General features: G+C 35.2%; 2 pseudogenes; both read left to right on the forward strand.

Annotated features, from left to right (window-relative positions):
- The window catches only part of LOC149547283 (pentatricopeptide repeat-containing protein At1g03100, mitochondrial-like), a 99,419-nt pseudogene extending 89,613 nt beyond the window's left edge, over positions 1–9,806 (forward strand).
- A 1,543-nt stretch (positions 9,807–11,349) lies between these two features.
- Positions 11,350–13,061, forward strand: part of LOC149547285 ((R)-mandelonitrile lyase-like) — a 33,278-nt pseudogene continuing 31,566 nt past the window's right edge.

The following is a 13,061-nucleotide window of genomic DNA, read 5'->3' on the forward strand; positions in this document are numbered from 1 at the left end:
GAGGTTGAGATCCCATCCTTGAGAGTTACCCTACGGGATGTCCTATCAAATGAGGATTATAGAGTGGCCCATCTAGAGGAGTTAGAGTTGTTAGAGGAACATCAATGTACAACACATGACCACCTCAAAGTGTATCAGAATACGCTATCAACACATTAAAATAAAAAGGTCAAACCCTATGTTTTTCAAATTGGTGACCCAGTGCTTCAAGAAAACAAGGCAGCAAGGGAAAAGAAAGGAAAACGAGAAGCCAATTGGATTGGTCCTTACATTATGATAGAGTCCTTTAGGATTGGTAACTATAGACTTTCAGATTGTGATGGCACAGACCTAGCAGAACCCATCAATAGGATCCATTTCAAATAGTTTTATGTCTAGAGCTTTGAGAAGCTCATCAAAAATACCAAAAAAAAAACATTCAAATACCTAGTAAAAATCTAAAAACATTTATATATTCCAAAAAACACAAAAACATTTATATATTCCATAAAAATACCAAAAAAAAAACATGACAAGGTATTGCAATCACCATCAGTTATCCCTTTGATTGCCACAATAATAGGCACAAACTTTTTATTCTCCTATGACAAAAACAACAAAATTAAATTTAAATTGTTTCTAGAGGATTATTTATTTTGACCCCCCTGGGGGAGGTGGTAAAATAGGGTGTCCAATCAATAATGTCTCTTCTGGCCTAGCTTTAGACAAAGAAGCCCCTACTATCAAACCCCTACATACCCACACTGCATCCATGTGAATTGGAAACCTCCCACCATGTAATTTTGTGTTTAGTAGTTGTGTAAATTCCCTATGTACAAATTGTATCTCTCATTGGTCCTCATTCGAGAATGCCTAATAATAATGTCCCATCCAATAAGAGGCTTCCCAGTGTACCATCATTATTTGGTGCATTTTCATGAATACATTCTCCACCAACTTGTTTAACCCCAATGTAGTGATCACTCGTTGGGCTACATCCTACTCCTACTACATTTGATCAATCACCAGTCACTAGTACTCAACATCTTCTTCTACCTTGAACCCAAATGCTACTACAATTACCCCAACTTCCCCTCACTTAATGCTAACTACTCTTGCAACTTCAATAACAAGGCATTTTCTTTCGCAATCACCTCCCTAAATGACTCAAACTATGACTACAATAACACCAATTCATTCTAAGTGCTCTCTAAGCCCACTTGTGCCATCTTTTGTGATTCCTATAACTGCTGAGCCCATGACCATTTAGCCCACATCACCACATCATTTCCCTATGCTTGTGAGTGCTCCACACATAACTCTATCTCTAGCAATTACACCTACACCTACTCTACATCCACCACTGCTTGTAGTCATCTTGCCTCTATTTGCATCCCATCTTCTTGTGCCTTCTCCATCAATCCCAACAAAAATATGACCTCCTATTTTACATTCTTTGCTCAAACTCTCTCTACAGCTAACATTCTCCTTAATCCCTTTGTCTCACTGACCAACCACCACTCCACCAACCATCCCTCCTCACACCCATGCACCACCCTAACCTTAGATACCTACAACCCTCCCTGCACCCACTAGTCCCTACATTGGGCCTCGTACCACTACCCTCTGTGGTAGTACCACAAGTATCTAACCACATCACTTACCCTGCCTCTGGCCCACCATCTCCCTTTACCTCTCCCCGGACCACCCTCATCATCATCATCCTCTCCCCCACTTGATAGCTCATCAATCCCTTGCATAAGCTCAGCTGGATCTATGTACCTAGGTAAGGGATGCTCCTAAAACCACCATGCATTATCCCCCTCCATCCCTACATCTACCACCCCATCTCATAAGGCCCATGGCTATGATGTGTCTATCATTTGCAAAAAGGCCTCCAGACAAGCTTCATACTCTAGATTTGGCCAGCACACTACCCTCTCTAACTATACCTGGGCATAATGTATTGTCCCCTATGGCATGCCCTACCGTTGACCAAACTATCTCACCACCCACCTAAAACAAAATTGCTCTATCATGGCAGGAACCCAACCAACCAAATACCTTATACTAAAGAAATACACCATCTCATCGTCCTCCTCTGCCCATGGCTCTATGAACTTGTAAGGTCTCCACATGACCTCATCCATATCATCCAAAATCCTTCGCTAATACTCTATCTTGCCGAAATGTGGCTAAATGATTAGACCAAAATAGGTATACATGAATAGCATACATTGAGGCCACTATCGCACACACACTAGACAAGTAATGGGAAAATGCTCCCATGTCCATAGCTATAACAAAATCACCCTTTCTGATAATGATGATGCATCAAAATACACAACCTGATGTAAATCATGATATAAGTGGGCCAAAATGTAGCTGCCCCATGCAAATCTCTATGGCTCGTTGGTCATATCCTATATCAGTCGGTTCCATCCAACTAAACACCCTTACCCTTGATAGTCTGGCAACAAAAATCCCCCTATCATACCATCCAAAACTGTTGGCAATTCATCATATTATAGCATCTGAAACCATGACACACTGTCATTACTAATGCTGTCATCCCCAAACAAGTCTCAAAAAGCAACGCCAGTGACAGTCTGATCATAATAAACCAAATCCCCTATTTTCAAGATCCAAAATATTTGGTATACATCCTTGGGTGTCACTATGATCTCCCCCATTGACAAATGAAATGTGTTATGGTCCGAGTGCCACCACTTAGCCATAGTTGTTAGTAATCCCCTATTCACTTAGAACTCAAGCATCTGTAACAAATATGTCTACCCACATCTATCTATCACCTAGTGGTCTATTCCTATCAAGAAGCCTACTACCTCTAAGGGCCACAAATATAGTCCTCGTACCATGAGCTTTTTCCCACACACCTATTTTTCATCAAGCAAACAAAAATGTTAGTTTTCACCACAAAGTGATCATTAGACATTTGTCTCATATTTATATCTAGCTACCTACCTATTAGTTCTATCTTGGACCTATTGCTCATCTTTCTCTATCCTAAGTCAGACTTTCTTGTCTTCCCTGCTCTATATCCTAAATTGGGGCATCATCTATCTATCATTAGATTTATCCTACAACATCACTTTATGAATATCTTATTGTTATTTTTTCCTCGCTACGATGCATCCCTGGTTGACAAACCTATAATCTAGCCTTTTGTGTTATCTTATGCTTAACTAAGGCCCTACACTTAGTTTTTGCACTTAAACGATCACTCACACTATTTTCTAGGACACATGCACTGCCAAATTAATTAAATGCATTAAAATAGGCAGATGCACTACTTTAGCATTCAAAAGTGCTTATTTTCACATCATATGTGCTATAACATGTCTACGGACTATTCCAATGATCATTGTGTTGTTATATAGGCCAAAAGTGCTATTTCACACAAATGCACTAAAATATCGGACTTATGCGCTATAAGACCAATTAGATGTGCTAAAATGTGCATATGCACTACTAAAACACCCAAATGCACTCTTTCCCTAATACATGTGCAATTTTACTCCTAACTTAGGGTTTTAAATGCCCTATTTCAATGTACATATGGGCTACAAGAATATTTGAATTTTCTAAAAGAATGCATATGCACTATAAGATTTAAATTACCACATTTATCCTAAAAATTCACACAAAAATCCAAAAACATAGGTACAAATGAACAATCTTAAAATGGAGGCTCTCAGTAAGTTACCGGGGCACCGTAATCTGTTGGACGCTCATAAAAATGACCCCTCTCAAATATGTGCTCTCATAAATAGACCACCATCCTCACTAACTCAGAGCTCCAAATCACCAAATGCAAAGAAAAGTGTGAAAATGGTAAGGATAAAAGGTTTTTGGACCTATTTAACTCTCCGAAGGAGCATGTATATCACTTTTTCACCTATTTACCCACCATTCAAATCTTTTTGCTCACTCTTATGAATTGGGTATTATATCAAACCAACCTAATCATCTTTTTTCATCAACTATCCAACATTTTAGAAATCAAATTAGAACCTACTCAACATTTGCACTTCCATATTTTCTTCCGATTTTATTTTTGAGGGGGCAGTTTATCCATATCAAACCAAGGCATTCAAACTAGGTCATCAAAATTTTCTGCAAAATAAAAAATGTCCTACCACAACCAAAAATTTCAAACATCAAATCTACCAAAACCAGGGAATCCAAGCAATAACATCACAACACCAATCATCAAATCAAAGACAATCAAAACATTAAATCAATGACAACCAAAACATCAAATGATCAATGATCAGACATCAAACCATGAACAAACAGACACCATGATAACTATGAAATGTCAAAATATCATTGAATAGAAATTCAATCCTTAGAATTTGATCTAAAATCAAAAAATCAAGATAGTATTTGACCTAATATGCTCTCTGCATATTAGCTCAAAGAGGGGCATTTGTAGACACCCAAAAATTTGCAAAGACATAAATCATACAATTTCGATCAATCAATGCAAATTAAAGAGAAAATTAGAAGAAACACAATAGACTTTCAAATAAAAAATCGCATCAAGTCATTAATTATCTATCAAATCAACAAGATCTAAATCAACTTTAAGAGAGGAGAAAAAACAATTCAAATTCATAAAATGAAATTCAAAAAAGGAGGGAGAAAAAGACAAAGTGTTGAGAATAAATAAGACATTTATTAAATCAATAAAATCATTTATCATCACCAAAATTGAAAGTCTCCCTTTTTCATTTTAAAAGAATAAAAAATATCCTTAAGTATCCTCAAAACCAAGTCTATTGGACTATTCCTCCTGGTCTCTTATGAGATATTTTTAGTTTAACTCTTCCTCCTTGTCTCTTATTAGATATTTTCAATGTCACTTTCACACATCAGTTAAAGGTGAAAATTCTAATTCTTATCCCAACCCCTTCCGAAATACTATAAATAGGAGAGAAATCCAATAGGCAAAGGACCCAAGTTTTTGGCATCTACACTATAGGCACATTTTGATTCATCATTTTAGCATTATCATTCTAGCAAGTTCATATCATTTTAGCATTATTTTGTGTTATTTAGCATCATTTATTACATGTTAGTTCATTGCATGATCATTTTAAGAGCATTCTAAGAGTTGTATTTCACATATAATCTACATTTTAGTCATAGATCTTGCATGTATTCTTCTAGATTTGCATTTTAAGCATACTTCTATTTTAGAGCTATAACTAAGATGCTAGTCTGAGAGCTATTTTAGTAGTTGTAGTTAGGGAAACATGAGATGTTCATAGAGATTACATTCTGATGATGATATCTTGGGTTTAGTCTAGTTCGCCATCAATCTATCTGCATTCTACATTAAGGTTTCATGAATATGCATTTACGCTGTGTATAACGCATCAGTATTTTTTTTTGCCAAGGTGTCCAAAATAGCCCAAAAGAAAGTGAGACCAATCATAGTGCATTGAAGACCCCCATACTTGTGCAACTAATGTGGCATCACACTATTGGATTTTTTTTGGGAAAATTGACACTTTTCATTGAATTATGGGTAGTCCTCATTAGCAAAAATAGTTTTAAAGCCACAACTATTAGTACAATCTTCTCAAAAATGTTGGATATTAAATGAACAAGTGTGGGTGTTAAGTTAGCAACTCCCATCACAACCATTGGAACATGCTTAAGTACTAGGTCCTCTCCCCTATCCCCCGCTTGAAGAAACAACTTTTTGATGATAAACATTTGTTGTTTTTCTCATGCAAACTACTTCCACCACCTCTTTTTATTTTTTCATGATTTTTTCAGACCCTTTTTATAACATGCAAAAGCCCATTCAACCCACCAGGCTTGCAATTATTAGAGGTTTAAAAGTATGTTTTGATATGTTGCTTGATTGTTGCAGAAAAAATAATTGCCATTCACCATTGTTTCTTGAACAATTTGAGGCACGAGAAGAAAATTAAAAAGACATAGAAGTGCTGAAGTATTTAGAGAGAGAAAATAAAGTTTTTGTGTAAAAAAAAAAAAAAAAATGGAGCATGGGAAATAATTATTCTAGATCTATTTTAATTTTCAAAATGAAATAGTGAGGTAATGCAATAGTTTAAAAACCAACTTGATGTTTGATTTCAGATTTGATTTAATTATATATATTTCAAATAATTAAATAAAATTACATCTAAGAGTTGATTTGTTAGGTTATTTAAAGTGTAATTTACTTTAATTTTTTTATTGTATTCGTGATGTATAGTAATAAAACTTGAATATTATTTCGATCTATTTGATTATAATGTATTAATTTTTTTACCAATTTTTTATTAGAAAGTTTGAATCTACCAAAGTTCCTATTTCTTCCCTACACAAGTATAATAATAATGTTTATGTTTTATCTAATCTATTAAAAAATCATTTGACTCAATTTTATATTCTATGGAACTACATTTACTACAAAATTATTTATTACATTTAATACTTTAAAAGGGTGATGGTAGTGTAGTCATTTATACTTCTTAAGACCCACAACAATTAAAGACCACTACTGTCACCCTTTTAAAATATTAAATAAAATTACACTGTCAATATGAAATACTACAAAAATTATCTTCAACAAATGATGCATGAACAATGAAAATATGTTTCAACTAATCACATTCAATTATTAACTGATAGGCTTTTCCTATGAGATTTCTTGCAATCGGGAATTGTCTCACATCAGAAAATATTGCCGATAATTGATTTTAGATAGTTAGAAAGAAGATGGACATGGTAATATGGTCCGTAGTGCTATCACCAAGGATTAGGCAGCAGTTGGAGTTTCTCACTAAGTCAGATGAATCGAAGGTGCCATCGATGGATTTGTTCTGCATAAACAATAGTAGCTAGAATAATTACCAAATCTGGAACTAGGATCCGAAGCTAGAAGAGGATAATTTTTTTAAGGTAATGTTGAATGTTGCGAGTCATACACAACCCATTGAATCAAAGAGTGACTTGATAAGACTAAATGAGTAGTATGATTTGTGGGTACTTCCCTCTTTCATTAAGCATTCTTGTTATCTGAACACTAACCCTGTTGTTGTAAGAGAAACCATGTTCATTATAGTTGCAAGAAAAATTGAAGCGGGAGAAGAAATAACAATCCCCTACTTTCCTAGTTCGGTGCCATTGTTGAAATGAGAATTAGTGTGTATGGTAATGGGGTTTAAGTGTAAATTTAAGTGGTGTATGTTAGAAAGATCATTATTAGCAGCTGAAGCCTCGCCATTGTAAGAAATAGTTGAGTTCATTTGTTCTAGAGAAGCCAATATGAGGATCCTCTCTGATTTCTAGCTATGCAAAATTGTTGTGCAAGTGGAAAATGTCATAGAGGGCCTCACCACTGAAGAAAAGAAAATGTTGAGAATATCTTTTTTCCCGCTCTATTCAGAAACTTGACTCAAAATGTGCCCAAAAAACATATTGTTTGACAAGTCCACTACATGCAGATCTTTTGATTCCCAAATCCACTTAGCCAAAGAGCCCTTCAACTAATTATATTTCACGGACAATAATCTTAGCTTTGTCATCCCTTTCCATCTTGTAGGTACATATCCATATAGATGGTTATAGTCGAGATTAAAGGTACACTGGGAGTGCATCGGAAAGCAACAATTGATCAGTCCAATCTTATCATCAAAGATTTGATTAAATCAATTATAATCTACACCTTACACATTTTATTTATTTATGAAACACACTGATGGTTTGGGAATTGAGGCTCAAAAGGCTATAGCTTGAATCATACTACTTATTAGAACAAAGTTTTCTTACACACATAAATATCATGGGAGTGCAAAAATATCCCCACCCCTGCCAATTTCACAACTCTACAATAAATTGGCATATCCTATGTTCCCCATAAATAGTTCACCCTTTTTTAGCTACTATAAACCACTGAGAATTCATTAATGAATTTGTTGGTATAATAATTTTAAGCAGCCGGAGACCACAAAACTGTGTAAAAGTAAAATTAATGAAAACTCCTGCAATTCTACAGAAGCTTTGATATTCTTGTTTTCTAGTTTTGGCCAGGTGGATTTGGGTGAAAATATGAGTAAAATGTTGAGATAGGGGCAAAAATGATGAAATGGAAGGGGATTTTATTATTATTATTATTTTTATTATGTGTGTTTGAAACATGTGATTTTAAGTTTAATTCACACAATGGGCATGGGAACATATTGAATTGTCATAGGTACCATGCATGAAGGCATCTATCTGTTAAGGGATTGGGAAATTTAGGTCGACTTTCCATTTTTAACCTTTTGTTTTACTAAATTTGTCTCTTTGTTTGTTTATCCTTTTCATTATTTAGAAAGCTACAAGTCTCCAAATTTAATGTCCTTGTTCATTTAAATTAAGCCTGTAAATATAGTCTATATATTCATTTATCCTCTTCTTTTAAAATTCTTTAACTTTGTTGATCTTGATGTTGTCTTTGATGTTATACTGGGAATGTTAAAACATGCAAAGGTAACTCAGAGCTCTCTAGCTACAACCAAATCAGTATTGTCAGCTGTAGAGATGAATCCACATAGGTCTAGTATAGAGCTGAATAATGCACCTCAAGTTCAAGATAAGCTACAAGAAATAGCCTCCATTATGATTGACAAGGCTCCTAAACAGTTAGGAGAATCTTTAGAATCTAGAAAAATACAAAGTGATCTCATGTTTAGGGTTGGGGCTGATAATTTGCTTATGCAATCCACAATAGAAGCTAGTTTTGGAGAGCTTGTTAGCCTAGAAAATTGTATACTTATTCCAAATGAGAAAGCCTATGCAAAACTCATGAAAGGCTTCTTGGAAGTGGACAAGGTTTCTAATTTGGTTAGTTTTCTTATCAAAGTACATTGAGAGGAAGGCTTTGTTTCCACAAAAAATTCTCCTAGTGCTCAAGTGATTGATACTTGTATTGCATTGGGTTGGATAGACAAGGCACATGATATTCTTGATGAAGTAGCTGCAGATAAGGTTCCAGTAGGAGCTAGAGTTTATTCTTCACTCCTGAAAGGTTACTAAAAAGCACGATGACCTACAGAGGCTGCTATACTTCTCAATGAAGTTAGGAAGGCAAGACTTCAGCTTGATGTCAGCTGCTATGGTGATCTAATTGAGTTATGTGTGTAAGACTGGGACCTATGTGGTGCTCTAGATCTCTTCACAGAGATGAAAGACACTAAGATTGCATCACCAATAGATAACTACTAGCCCCTGACAGAATTTACAAATCAAAGTAAGCAAGATTTTAGGGTTCGTTTGTTGGAGGAAGTAAAAGATGATCAAGCAGATGTTGTTGGTGTACATGATTGGAATTCTTTCATAGACTTCTTCTGCAAGAAACAACTAATGCATGATGCAGAGAAAGCTTCAAAGAAATTGAAAAAGCTAGGCTGTTAGCCTAATTCACAGACCTTTTTTTCTTTGGTACAAGGTTACTATATTGCAAGAGGCAAGTATGAAGAGGTAATAATGATGTGGGCGGATGTGAAGAAGATGACATCAAAGTTTCAAATACTATAGTAAAGCCCTTACATTTTGATCAAGAAATTCTTGACAATATTATGTGTTTGTTAGAGGAAGCTTTTTCGAAAAAAACCCATTAAGTGATTTCCATTATGGAGTGGGAGAATATGTTTATAGACAAAGTCAAATACATACAGGTTTATTTGAAGTATCATAGAAACCTTGCTACAAATATGAAAACTCGCAAAGTACAAATTGAAGTGCAATTTACAAAAAAAGAACAGGCAACAACTTATAAAAGGTGGGCAGGCTTAGATTAGAATTCGTCATATATTGGTCGAGTGTGAGAGGAAAGGCTTCCATGGTGAGGCTCCACATGCACTACTCCTATTACCAGTAGGCCCTACATAGATTATGCAAGGTTCTCAAATATTGTTGCCAGTTGAATCAAGGTGCTTAGTGAGAGGTGGGGGGTGTCATTGAAAGGAATAAAGGCATCCAACCTGTTAATGAAATTTTTGCTAATGACATTTGTGAAATGAAATGCATGATCACTTCGTAATTATAGCCTTTCAAGAGTGACATATGACAATTATAGTTCCTTAAAAATCAATGCATAAGAAAAAGAAAAGAAAATTGATTCTAAATAAATAGATACAAGCCACTAGTGTGACTAAAACCCCAAACTTGAAGTACATTGATAATGAGCAATACTTGGAAAGAAAGTCCATGAAAGCTTTACTACCATTCATTACGGTAAACTAATATTGGAAAAGAAAACTATTATTTCCAACTCAATGGATGCACAATGTAATTTGAGTAATTGGAACTAAAATAGTGAACATCTCTCTCTCACACACACTAAGTGAGAGAGTGAGAGAGAGAGTATTTCTCAATGGAAATTATGTTAAATCAATTTCAAAGAAGTTTAGAGATGGAGGGAAACTTACTGATACAATGTGGTTTCCTATAATTGAACGTAAGATATTTCCCTACTTTTATGTGGATGTAATCTTTAGTGGTAAAACACTTAAATATTTGTACTATAAATTATTTAAGAGTGAAACACATAATTGATTGTATCACTTCTATATTTTGATTGTCTTTATTTTCTTTTTGTTGTTCTATGTAAATTAAATTTTAATCTATTTCTTAAATTAAACAACTAGTACCAGAGCGATGAGAATTTGTGGGAACATTGCAGAGAAATTGAGAAAGGACAGAGAAGAGGATAAATAGATAGGAAAATGCACAATACTAGACTACATATTTTTATTAAAGACCTCTAAATTAGGATCTATGAAGTATGCACTTCATTTCCATTTGTAAAATCATGAGAATTATCATCCTTCCATCGATAGAAGAAAGTCATGGCATGGTTTGATAGTGTTGCACTCATGGCAGTATTTGGACTTTATATGAGCCATTCATTTGTCATTTACTTCAAACGCTACATGGATTCCTATATCTATGCATTTACTCTTGTGGTTGCTATAAGTGTAATTAACAATTTAACCTTCTCCAATCCCAATACCAAATAACCCCTACTGGTAAAATTCAACAACCCACCATTAGTGATTGTTCCTATTTTAAATAATAAATATACATTTTATAATTCTTACAGCATCTTATCGTATCCTCCAGTCTTTACACAATTCAAGACATGTCGGACGCGGGTAGTTCAAAATTATTGACAAAGTGAAATAATAGAATAATAATAATAATAAGAGTAGCCAGAATTCAACGCATTCTAGACGACAGGGAGTTCCAGATGATTGGCAAGGTGAAATAATATAATAATAAGAGGAGCTATAGATTAATAATATATCAAACCTTTCGTTGGGGCAGGATCGAATAAGCGATATGGAGATTTTGCTGTGTGTGATTTAATGGTTGCTATTTCTTGCAAATCAGCAGCAGGTTATCTGTTCAGCAGGTGCAACGAATAATCTGGGTGAATACATTCCTTCAATCTTCTGTTCTAAAATAGTGTTTTTCATTGCCGAGTAGAAATCAAGATTCAATCTTTTATTATTGGTTTAGTTCATTAATGGGGTTTCTTTGTGATTGGTGTTTACAGAGTACCCATTTCATTTCATGACATTTAATGCTGAAAAGGCAGCTGCAAGAACATATGATTACATTGTTATTGGAGGAGGTGCAGCGGGGTGTCCTCTGGCCGCAACTCTCTCACAACATTACTCTGTTTTGCTCTTGGAAAGGGGAGATTCTCCCCATGGAAATCCAGACACTGCAGACATTAATGGCGCTTTCAAGATTGTTGCACGCGGTGAGATCTGATAATATATTAAAAACAGAACACAGAAGAAGAAGAAACCAAAGGAGAAACCCAGAAAATGGGCTCTGCTGAACACAGGCCCAGTCTATTAATTTATAGACAAATACATAATAAATGTTGTTTACACTGTAGTAGAAAGTTAACTGAAATAATTATAAGGAGTAGTTGAGATGGAAGGTGATTGACTGGTTGGTCTGTATTGGACACATGCAGAAATTTCTCCTTGGTCTGTGCTGGGCGGCTGGTTTGTGCCAACCATATTTGAGATAATTAATTTATTTCAACATCCCCCCTAAATTAATTATCAAAAGATTTCAAGTATCCCCCCATAATATAGAAACGATGGGTCCTGGCCTTAAGCCTTGTTAGATACCCATTTACAATCAATTATCAAATGCTTTCACTCTTCTTGTTTCTCCCATCATAATCACTCTAGGTTTTGTATGGATTACCCATAACCGATGCAATATCAAAGTGGTTTTAAGTTCACCACAAACTTCTCAAACATCACACAAGTGGTTTTAAAATCACCACAAACTTCAAGCACTCAAGTGGTTTTGGATTACCACAAACCAATCACTCACTGGTTCTAATGACCATGAATCATTACTACGGAGAAACTATCATCACTCTGGGCCTTTCTCTTTTGTACTTGCATCAAACTAATTATTGAGTCCATATAAAAAGAAATCCATCTACCGAGATACATGGGTACCCAGCCGCTATACTCCCCAGTTCTATAGGAATCTTTTTCACATACATGGTTCATCAATATGTCAAACCAAAAACATTTGGGGTGTCGGGCACAACCAATAATGCACCCCATACATTCACATAGCCCATTAAAAATCATCACTAATTCAATTTTAATCACTTGGTTGGGGGATATCAATGCAACCAACTTCTGTTACATGACAACTATCAAGAACATCATATCTTTCATAATTAGACAGACAAATTCTCACTTTCAATCTCAACACTTTTATCCAATCAGCACACACACAGACCTTAGAATTCTTTTGAATCATGACGACTAGCTCACCACCAATCCAACCTACTTTCACTTACTACAACCACAACTAAGTTCAATAACTATTCTATAACATCAAACACAGGTACTTAAACACAAAGACATAATAAACATTTCCATGATCAATATCTTCCATGCCTTGTGCATGCATTCTCTGGCACTCCCGCTTGCACAGAGATGCTCCGCATGCTTCTAATCTATGAATGACAGCGTCACACAACACTAACTTAAACACACTTCAACTTT

This window comes from Cupressus sempervirens, chromosome 7 (assembly GCF_028749045.1).
Source record: "Cupressus sempervirens isolate cs-2001-9-10 chromosome 7, ASM2874904v1, whole genome shotgun sequence".
Taxonomy (NCBI): Eukaryota; Viridiplantae; Streptophyta; class Pinopsida; order Cupressales; family Cupressaceae; genus Cupressus; species Cupressus sempervirens.